Raw genomic sequence first — 11,500 nt, 5'->3', positions numbered from 1 at the left:
TTTGGTTTTCAAGCATCTTATTATGAGTCATCATTTCATTAAATTTCTTGTCACTTGCGGCCATGTAGGTGTTCAACAACTTTGTTTGATTTTCAATGATTTCTTGCAACTTGGTTCTATGTGAAGAAGAAGAGGTTTGAACATAGGAATTATCATTTTGGGCTTTTGGAGTAAAACCGGGTGGGGGACCCCTTTGAGAATTATTTTGAAAATTTCCCCTATTTTGATTGTTCCAATTACCTCTACCTTGATTATGGTTACCATAACCTTGGTTATGATTACCATAATTTTGGTTATGATTTTGGCTACTCTAACCTTGGTATGTTATAGTTACCTCGGGAATTTTGGTTCCCATGGTTCCTATTACCACCAGCTTGGTTGTAGTTGTCAAAATTGCCATGATTGTTGTAATTCCTATTCCATTGACCTCTTTAATTCTCAAACCTAGAATCATGATTATTTGACACATAGTTCACATGCTCATTCACATTTCCATCTTGATCATCACAAACATCCATACATGCATGAGGGAAACTAGAAACATCATGATCATACGACCCACAATCATCACAAAACAAGCATTCACTAGGCATGTTATTAGAAGAGGGAGGGGGTTGAGAATTAGAAGACATACCTCTCCCCTTAGATTGGGAGGGAAGACTTGAAACTTGGTAGGTAGCACTTTCTAACTTCGCCTTGATAGCGGACATCTCCTTCCCCAAGTTTGTCATTTGTGAGGATAGATTGTTGATTGCATTTAGATGATCAACCGAGTACACCGAAGAGCTACTCTTACTAGTTGACTCTCTTTCTCCATCTTGCCAATCTCTATAGTACCTCACTAAATCTTCAATTATGTCCACCACTTCCTCTTCCGTTTTGTTCATGATAGGACCTCCGGCTCCTCCATCTAAACATGATTTTCCTAGAGAACTAAGGCCTCCATAGAAGATTTGAATAATTTGGTAAGTAGGAATTTCGTGGTGAGGACATTCTCTTTGATACTCTTTGTATCTCTCCCATGCTTCATAGAGACTCTCACTTAGCTTTTGCTTGAAACCTTGAATCAAAGCTCTAGCCTTCGCCGATTTCTTTTGTGGATAACAACGGGATAGAAACTCCTTGGTCACTTCATCCCATGTCCTTAGAGAATTCGGCTTGACTTCCTTGTCTAGCTATTCCAAGGCACACCCTATGAGCGAAAAGGGAAAAGGCTTGAGGCGGATAAATTCTTGGGAAATTCCATTCACCTTGATAGTATTGCAATACTTTTCGAACTCCTTGAGATGATTAAGCGGGCTTTCATGCTTGGCCCCACTAAATTATCGCCTCTCTATCAAAGTGATCATTGGCGGTCTTATTTCAAAGTCATTTGTCGGTGTTGTAGGTGGAGCAATCCCACTCTCAAATCTATATGCACCGGGAATCCCCAATTCTTTCAACGCCACCCTTGGATTTTCTCCCATTCTTGCTTGTTCCTCTTGTTGTGGTTCTTCTTCACTTGAAATGCTAGGGCTCAAAGATCGTCTAGCACCTCTTAACCATGCAATAGTTCTCTCAATTTCCGGATCAAATGGCACTAGTGAACGACCACGTGCTCTATGCATAAAATCTCAAAAACAAAATGGTTAGTAGCACGGCTACAAATGTAGCCTAAAAGAAAATCTTTTTGTATTTTCAATTAAAGGTGAGATAGACTCAACAACTATAACAAAGCACCAATATCAATCCCCGGCAACGGCGCAATTTTTGACATAGGGAAAAGTAGGTCGTTTTCTACCCTTTCCTAGAGCCAAAGAAAATTTATAAACACTAGACCAACCTAATACGAGTATATGGTAAGTCAAAGGTCGAACCCAAGAGAATGAGTAGGTGCAAGCTATAGCCTAGGCCAAGCTACTTCGAAGATTGAGGGAAGATGCGGTTGGTAACTAAGGTATCGAGTAAACTAGATTAATCGAGAAATTTTATATACTAAACACTAGGGATATTGGTTCCACATGCAAGCTCAATGATTATGCTAATTGAAGGATCACTCAATCAATTCAAACGTTGAAAGGACAAACAATAGTTACAATCAAAGGAATTCAAGAGCTATCTCCTATAAGCCAAGCTAGGGTTCACTATGAATGGCTAACTAGGAAAATCACAATCAAAATCAATCAATTAAAGCAATTCTCAAATCAAGGGTTCATGTCATTGAAAATTGCAATGCAATCTAGATTAATCTTATTGGTTGATCACTCCTAGTCTAATTAATCACATGCACAATCATGTCAACCAATTTAATTGCAACAATTCAATCAATCAAGGATCATCAACTAGCGAAAATCATCATTCTAGCATGCTTCCCCTTCTCCCTAGCAACTAATATACTCACTAATCATGGTGAAATTGAAAAACAAAACAAATTCAATCAAAATCATATTCATTTCAAGATTAATCAAGAAGGAATTCAATCTCTCAACAAATTCTAAAGCAAAGAAAGAAATCTACCTTCTTTGTTTCGACCAATTCTAGCACTGTTTGCTCGGTTCTACTTCCTGATTGAGTTTTTCTCGCTTTTCTAAACCCATATATGTTCTACATATGGCCATAACCCTCTGGAAACGTAGGGTACATCCGAGTTTGTTGAATTCACCAAACCTTGAAAGCGAGTTTAACTCGCGGGGTCCCAACCACTAGCGCCAACCCTTCCAAAGGTAAGGCTTCCGTGCGGTGCATCCGGACTCATAACCATGGACCCTCTTTGACAAACCATATCCTAAACTTTAGAGAACTAGAGCCATAGTTAGGTTGCAAACTCATTGCATCATATTGTGATTATTTGATTACTTGTGCATTATTTGCTTGTGCATACTTACATGTGATTAAACTAACCATTTGCTTTGACTTGTAATTATAAATAGGAAAATTTTTCAAAAATAACACCACATTTCACCAGTCTTCCAAGAATAGAACGACCTTTGGATAATTCCAAAATAAAACGACCTTTGATACACATCTGCTAAAAATAGAACGAAAAACTTGTAACCTGTAAAGCCACATGTCACATGTGTGATTGGTTAAAAGTGTTTAATTTTATTTTAATTTTTTCTTTATGATAATGATTTTTTTTAAAAAAAAAACTTTTAAAAAAATTAAAATCAAAGAAAAAATTGAAATTAAAAAAAGAAAAACACCCTCCCATGCCGTCACTGACCTCCACGGGGCTCCACCGTCGGGTCCTCCACCCACCTTCATCCCACCACAGCCCCACCACCTCTTTCCCTAACACCACTGGAAACCACCATCTCCTTCCCCAACCCCATTGAAAACCACCGCAACCTCACTCCCTTCCCCCAAAACCACTAGCAGCCCACCCCCCATCGCCGACAACAACCCCCAAGCCACCATTTTCACCCCTCGTCGCCGAAAACAACCCCTAAGCACCGCAACTCCTCCTAGACGCATCACTACCTTCACCCCGATCTCCCTCATCCACTCACGAAAACCACTGATTTCCTTCCCTCACTCACGAAAACCGCCGATCTCCCTCCCGCACTCACGAAAACCACCAATCTCCCTCCCTCACTCACGAAAACCATCGAAAACCCTAAAAACATGGTGGGGAAGGGGGCGTTTGGTGGTTTTCGTGAGTGGGGGAGGGAGTCGGGGTGTTTTTTTTTAAAAAAAGTGTTAAAAAAATTGACGAATGACATTGTGACACGTGTCACTAGTAACCTATTTAGCAGGTTACCGACCGGTTACGTTTCATTTTTGGCAAATATGTATCAAAGGTTGTTTTATTTTGGAATAATCCAAAGGTCGTTCTATTCTTGGAAGATCGGTGAAAGGTGGTGTTATGTTTTACAAATTTTCCTTATAAATATGCTTAAATAAACTAACCAAGGACTAAAATACTTTGCTTAATTAATTGATTAATTAATTTGAGCTAATAAATATGTCTAAAATCGAGTCATAGTTCCTTTGAGTCAACCCGGAATTTTATTCCCATATACTGCACAAACGTCAACTTGCTTTGATCATAGCCGGAGTTCTAGAATGAACTACGAGTCGTACTAACTACGGATCTGTAGCCCCAAGTTTTATCTTTCATTTGGCGTTGGTTTCGTCCAATTCGAATTCACAGATCAATAGTTATGACTAAAATACTACAGCATGTCCAGTTTAGTGCACATACGTGAAGTCTTAACTTGGTCTTTGTTTGAGTCTAGTCACATGGTCATGACGCAAGTCTTAACATGTCACTTACACTCACTAGTCTTAGCACACACTTTTTATATGTCACCATGACCATGTTTTTAGGTTCATGCATGAGTCGTTTTTCCGTCATTTGAGTTGGGGGCCTATTCTATTCCTAATTCTCCCATATTTCTCTATCAACATCATTTTTTCATCCATATCATTCTTTTTTGATCTCTTCTCATTTATTGCATGTTGAATAGAGCTTGAGTCTAAATTAAAAATTTATCTTCAATTTCCCTTTCCGCAGCACTTGGTCAAGGAGAGAATGACGTTTAATCAAGGATAACACTTTTGTCCAAGTACTACTAAGAAGAAAATGGCGTCTCAGGAAGAAGTCAACGAACTTAGGAAGGACGTGGCTAACATGATTGAAATGATGAAGGCTATGGCACAACAAATTAATGACCCTATGAAGCAACAACAAATGGAGCTCATGCAAGAAAGCTTGAGCAAACTCTCCGATGACTATAGGTTCTAGAGCATTAGCTCATAAGGGGTCTCGGTGGACAGGGAGCTTCTTCCGTAGAAGTTCAATGCCAATGGCATCCCTCAATTCAAGCCAACTGACAATCCTTACTTTCACTTAAGGGCTTTTGAAACTATAATGGACATTTAGGGGATTGATAGGAATATTTTTCACTCTTTGTTCTCACTATCTCTAGAAACCATTTGTCAACATTGGTTTTTTTTCTCTTGATAAAGAGAAGACCTCTAGTTGGGATGGAATAATAAACGCTTTCTTCTGACTTGGGATGGAACCGTTTGTCAACATTGGTTCTTTTCTCTGACTTTCTTCTGAAGCAGGCTGGAGAGGGCATGCAAGACCTAGGAGCGGGCGCTCCTCACTGGGAATCCGTTCTTTCTTGACGGATTAACCTATGTAATTCGGGGAGTATAAATACTTCATGTTTAGCTCATTTGTAGCGTGGACAACAATAGCCTAGTTTTTAGAAACTCCTCTTAGTTTGAAATATTCCTCTTAGTTAATTTAGCTTAGTTTTCATCAATCCAATCATTGTATTAGTGAATTTCAAGAATCATTCTCAAGATTTGGCACTTTGTAATCAACATTTGAAGCTTCAATTAGTAATTTCTTCAACCTTCTTCTACTTAATTTCATATTTTATTTGGTATTTGCATGTTGCTTGAATCCTTTTAGTTCTTGATAATTTGTTGTTGGATGATAGTGAATTCAATTGTTAACCACTTTTCCCCAATTATTGAAGCAGTTAGAACCCTAATACTTGTTTGCATGTTGATAAATATGAGTTGTGAGTAGTCTTCTTTCTAGGGGTTGGGTGAAGCTCAACCTTTTGGGTTAGTTATGCAAATGTGGGAGAAGCATTGATTTTTGTATTGCAATTAAATTGATTGTATGAGATTGCTTGTTGGTTCTTCATGATAGGATTAGCTACCCTTGACTTAGGAGCTTGATAGCATGATATGCTTAGTTTGACATGGAAATTTGAATTGAGCAAGGCATTACTTATTGCAATTTGATTATGTATCTTCTATTGCTAAACTAATGAGGAATCTAAGTTTAGTAGTGTGAGTTGTTTTCTAATTGCATGAAGTTGATCTTACATATAGTCCTTGTATATCTTGTCTATTTTACTCCCCGTTTACCTAATTGCCTTGGTTGAGTGAATCCCATTCCTTAATGTCCTTAATCCATCGTTTTAGAACCATAGTTTGTTTGTCTACTTGACCAAACCCCAATTCACCAAAGACTTCAAATTAGCTTAAGTGTTAAGATCTTTAGCATCCATATCCCGTTCTTAGTGGACCGGACTCTTACTTGTCATTATGCTTGGTTTGTAGGATGTTTGTTTATAAGTGTGTTTGATTGAGTTTGGAATGTGCGACGGTTCTAACGCCCATCAAAATGGCGTCGTTGCCAGGGAACGGTGTTGTTGATTGCTAATTGATTGCTTGAGTCTAGTTCACCATAAAACAACAAAAATTCAAAAAGAGTGTGCTTCTTTTTTGCTACACTTGTAGTCTTGTTACTAATTGCAATTGTTGAGAGTGTACGCGCAGAACTCATAATATGATTTTGGTGCCTTACGATCCCGAGATTGAGCAAACCTATAGGAGGAGAAGGAGAGCCGGTTCTAGGCCATTAACTACTTTCCCAACTAGGGAGGTCAATTTCGAGGAGAAACATGAGCAAATGGGTGATGCTCCGGGAGCTTATAGAGCTTCAAGTGGCATTGCTCCGCCCGTTACTCAAGCCAATGATTTCGAAATTCGGCCCCCAATGATAAATTTGATTCAAAGGAGGCAATTTAGTGGAGCAAAACATGAGAGCCCTCTTGCACATTTGAACAAGTTTGAAAAATATTGCAACACGATCAAGGTAAATGAAGTAACTCAAGAATTTGTGAGACTAAAGCTATTTCCTTTCTCCTTTATAGGAAGGGCTCTTGAATAGCTTGGGAAGGAGGCAAGGCCTAACTCCTTGAGAACTTGGGACGAGGTCACCACGGCCTTCTTAGGGAGATTCTACTCTCAAAAGAAGACGTCAAAGGCAAGGGCTTTGATCCAATGTTTCCGTCAAAAGGCTAGTGAAACCATATACGAGGCATGGGAAAGATACAAGGAATATGAAAGGGAGTGTCCTCATCATGGCATTCCGTCATACCAAGTGCTTCAAATTCTCTATGGAGGCTTGAACCTACAAGGAAAGACTAGCTTAGATGCGGGAGCGGGTGGCCCGATCATGAACAAAATGGAGGAGCAAGTCATTGAAATAATTGAGGATGTGGTGAGGCACCACATGGATTGGTAAGAAGGAGAGAGGGAGTCTCTAATCAAAGGAGGAAATGCAGTTTACTCCGTCGATCACCTCCACGCCATCAATAATTTGACGTCTCAAATCGCCAACCTTGGCAAAGAGATGACATTTATCAAGGCGAAACTTGAGACCTTCCCTTCACAACAAGAGCATCCCCCCCAATCTTAGGGGAGAGGTATGAATTCTAACTCTTCTCCTTCTACATCTAATAACATGCCACATGGGTGTTTATTTTGTTAAAATTGTGGGTCATATGACCATGATACCTCTTCTTGTAATTATGATTCCCAACCTCAACCCCAATACGAAGATGGTAATGATAACAAAAACGAACAAGTCAATGCCTTGTCTTATGATATTAGACCTAGGAATGACAATCAAACATACTTACCACCTAATCGAAGAGAACAAGGGGGAAATTCCTATAATCAAAGAGGAAATGATTATGATTACCATAACCAAAACCAATGGGGAAATAGGAGCCAAAGGGACCAAAATCCCCAAGGTAACTACAACCAACAAGGTGGATATGGTAACCATAACCATAATAACCAAGGGAATTATGGGAATCAAGGCCAATATCACCAAGGGGGGAACTCTAATAATAGGAATAATTGGAACAAAAATTACAATAGAGGTTCTTCTAATCAAAATGCTTCCAATTCAAATGTTAGAGGTAATAGAGCTCCCCAAGATAACTACTATGCACAAGCATCATCTAGTAGGTCTAACTTAGAGGAAATGATGGAGAGTCAAACCAAAATGTTCAATACTTTCATGGCCTCTAGTGATAAGAAATTTAGTGAAGTCATGACCCATAAAAAAAATGCTTGAAACACAAATTTCCCAATTGGCCAATGCTTTAAAGGAAGGGACTAGCACTTCCAAACTTCCACCCCAAGGACTATATCCTAAGAGGCCCGTTAATGCCATATCAACTAGGAGTGGTAAGGTGTTGGAAATAGAGTGTCCCTAGGAGAAGCAATGAGAAAGTGAACATGAGTGAGCCTCCCCTTGAGAGTGATTTTGAACAAGAAAGAGAGAAAAATCATGAGAATGAAAAAGAAAAAGAATGTGAGAAAGAAAAAGAAAGTGAAAAAGAGAAAGATTTTGAAAAAGGAGTGAAGAGAAAAGAGAAAAAGAGAGAGAAAAAAAACAATTGCAAAAGCTACCATATCCTCACAAATTTGTTAGAAACAAATTAGATGTGCAATTTGGAAAGTTTCTTGAAACATTGAAACAAATTCACCTTTCAATTCCTTTTACCGATGCTATCAAGCAAATGCCTAACTATGCTAGGTTTTTAAAAGACATTTTGAGTGGAAGGAGAAAGTGTGAATTGGTGGAAACGATGAATCTCACCGAGAATTGTACTGCAATTATCATGAACAAAATGCCACCGAAATTGAAAGACCCCATTAACTTTTCTATCCCTTGTGCAAAATATAAAATGTAAATTGGTAATGTTTTATGTGATCTTGGGGCTAGTGTTAGCCTTATGCCATATTTGGTATATCAAAGACTTGAGATAGGGGAACTTCTACCACCAACATTACCCTACAATTGGCCGATCGTCCTATCAAATTTCCAAAAGGTAAGGTGGAATGTTCCTCTAAGGGTGGGAAATTTTGTAATCCAGGTGGATTTTGTTGTGTTAGAAATGGATGAAGATGTGAACATTCAAATAATTCTAGGAAGACCTTTTCTTGCTACTTCGGGTGCTTTAATAGATGTTAAAAGTGCTAAAATTTCACTAAAAGTAGGACATGAGGTGATAAAATTTGATTTGAATGAGAGCATGAAATATCCAAGCTCTAATCTTGATAATTGTATGATGATTGATACTATTGATTTTATTGTGATTTCTATGCATGAGCACTTGCTCACTACTAACAATGCCCTTGAGAATGTCCTTTTGAACAAGGAAAAGATAGGTGAGCAAGGCAGGGAGATGGCATTGTATGAAGAAATGCTTGAAGGAAGTACGGAAGAGAACATTGAGCAAGTATGCATGGGAATCACAAGTGATGATGCATTGGAAATAGCTACCTCAAGAGAAGGTAAGGGTGCTCCAATGGTAGAGTTGAGGCCTCTACCATCACACCTAAGGTATGTGTTTTTGGGTTCTAATTCAACTTTTCCGGTAATTGTGAATTCCTCTTTGAACGAGTGCCAAACTCAAATGTTATGTGGTGTTTTGAGAAACCACCAAGGTGCTTTAGGCTATACCATTGATAACCTCAAAGGTATTAGTCCCGTTTTATATATGCGCCACATAACACTTGAGGAGGGTGCTAAGCCTTCCATTGAGAGGCAAAAGAAACTCAATCCTCAAATGGGGGAGGTAGTGAAGAAATAAATTACCAAACTCCTTGATGCCGGCATCATCTTCCCCATTTCAAACTCTAGATGGGTTTCCCCTGTTCATGTGGTCCCTGAAAAGGGAGGAATGACCATAGTTGAAAATGAGAATGGTGATCTCATTTCAACTAGAACGGATACCGGTTGGAGGATGTGCATAAACTATAGACGTCTAAATGCATCCACTAACAAGGATCATTTTTCCCTCCCTTTTATCGACTAAATGCTTGAGAGACTAACAAAGCACAAGTATTATTGCTTTCTTGATGGTTATTCGAGTTTCTTTCAAATCCCCATAAACCCGGATGACCAAGACAAGACAACTTTTACTTATCCATATGGTACTTTTGCATATAGGAGGATGCCGTTTAGACTTTGCAATGCACCAGCAACCTTTCAAAGGTGCATGATGAGTATCTTTGGAGACATGCTTGAAGCCGAAAAGGAAGTGTTCATGGATGATTTCTCGATAGGGGGCCTTTCATTTGAAGATTGTTTGTCTAATTTGGGAAAATGCTTAGCAAGATGTGAGAAGGTCAACTAGGTCCTAAATTGGGAGAAATGCCACTTCATGGTTGAAGAGGGAATCGTCCTTGGTCACAAGATATCAAGCAAGGGGATTGAGGTCGACAAGGCCAAAGTTGAAGTGATTGAAAAATTGCCACCTCCAATCAATGTGAGAGCACTAAGATCCATTTTGGGGCATGCCAGGTTCTATAGGAGATTTATCAAGGATTTATCACAAATTGCTAGGCCCCTAAATGCTCTTCTTCAAAAGGATGCCATCTTTATTTTTGATGTAAAGTGTCTTCAAGCTTTCAACAAATTAAAGGAGGCTTTAATCTCTACTCCAATCGTGCAAGGGCCAAGATGGGATTTACCATTTCAACTTATGTGCGATGCTAGTGATGTTGCAATTGGAGGGGTGTTGGGGCAAAGAATAGAGAAGAAGCTTCATGTCATCTACTACATGTCCAAGACTTTGAATGAAGCTCAATGAAACTACACCACAACGGAGAAAAAGTTTCTTGACGTGGTACATGCTTTTGAGAAGTTTTGGAACTACCTCATTGATTCCAAAACTATTGTCAACACCGATCATGCGGCTATAGGTACCTTGTGGCAAGCAAAGAGTCAAAACCTCGTCTTCTTCGTTGGGTCCTTTCTCTACAACAATTTGATGTGGAAATTCGTGATAAGAAAGGGGCCAAGAATATAGTTGCAGATCACCTTTCTTGTTAAGAGAATGTGCATGCTAGTGATGATGATATTCCCATTTGTGATGAATTGAGAGATGATGTGCTCTATATCTTTAATGAGAAGGAACTTCCTTAGTTCGCCGACTTGGTGAACTACTTGACATGTGGGGAATTTCCTCTTGATTTCTCCAAGAACCAAAAGAAGAAGCTAAAAAGGGAAGCAAGGCACTATGTGTGGGATGACCCCATTCTCTATAAAAGAGGAGTAGATGGTTTGCTCCGAAGGTGCGTTCCGGATGAGGGAGTGCAAAATGTGCTCAAGATGTGTCATTCCGATCCTTGTGGAGGGCATATGGGAGAAAACAAAACAGCATTAAAGGTCTTGCATAGCAGTTTGTGGCAGCCTCACATCTTTAAGGATGCTTTGGGGTTTGTGAAGACTTGTAACCGGTGTCAACGAACCAGCAACATATCCAAGCGAAATGAGATGCCTCAACAACTGATACTTGAGCTAGAGGTATTTGAGGTATAGGATATTGATTTCATGGGACCATTCCTTACTTATGGAAATCAATACATCCTTGTGGCGGTTGATTACGTCTCAAAATGGGTTGAGACCATTGCCTCCCCAACTAATGATCACAAGGTAGTCATGAAATTGTTCAAGAAAGTCATATTTCCAAAATTCGGAATTCCTAGAGCTGTGGTAAGTGACAACGATTCACATTTTTTTCATAGTGCTTTTCAAAAGATTCTAAGAAAGTATGGGGTTCACCAAAGGTTCGGTCTTACCTATTATCCACAAACTAGTGGACAAGCAAAAGTGTCCAACCGTTAAATCAAGTTAATCCTTAAGAAGACGGTTGCAAGGAATAGGAAAGCTTGGTCGGAAAAG

At 39.2% G+C, this 11,500-nt stretch overlaps 2 non-coding genes across 2 annotated transcripts; one reads left to right on the top strand and one right to left on the bottom strand.

Moving 5' to 3' along the window:
- The first annotated feature begins 975 nt into the window (after positions 1–975).
- On the top strand, positions 976–1,082 carry LOC145565801 (small nucleolar RNA R71). Its single transcript, XR_014095177.1, has one exon. It is a non-coding gene; the product is annotated as a small nucleolar RNA R71 (small nucleolar RNA).
- A 5,694-nt stretch (positions 1,083–6,776) lies between these two features.
- LOC145565735 (small nucleolar RNA R71) lies at positions 6,777–6,882 on the bottom strand. The gene has a single exon (XR_014095115.1). It is a non-coding gene; the product is annotated as a small nucleolar RNA R71 (small nucleolar RNA).
- Positions 6,883–11,500: the final 4,618 nt, after the last annotated feature.

The sequence above is a fragment of the Chenopodium album genome, chromosome 10 (assembly GCF_948465745.1).
Source record: "Chenopodium album chromosome 10, dcCheAlbu1.1, whole genome shotgun sequence".
NCBI classification, from domain to species: domain Eukaryota; kingdom Viridiplantae; phylum Streptophyta; class Magnoliopsida; order Caryophyllales; family Amaranthaceae; genus Chenopodium; species Chenopodium album.
The sequence above is the reverse complement of the archived record's forward strand: the minus strand, read 5'-3'. Positions and strand labels throughout refer to the sequence as shown.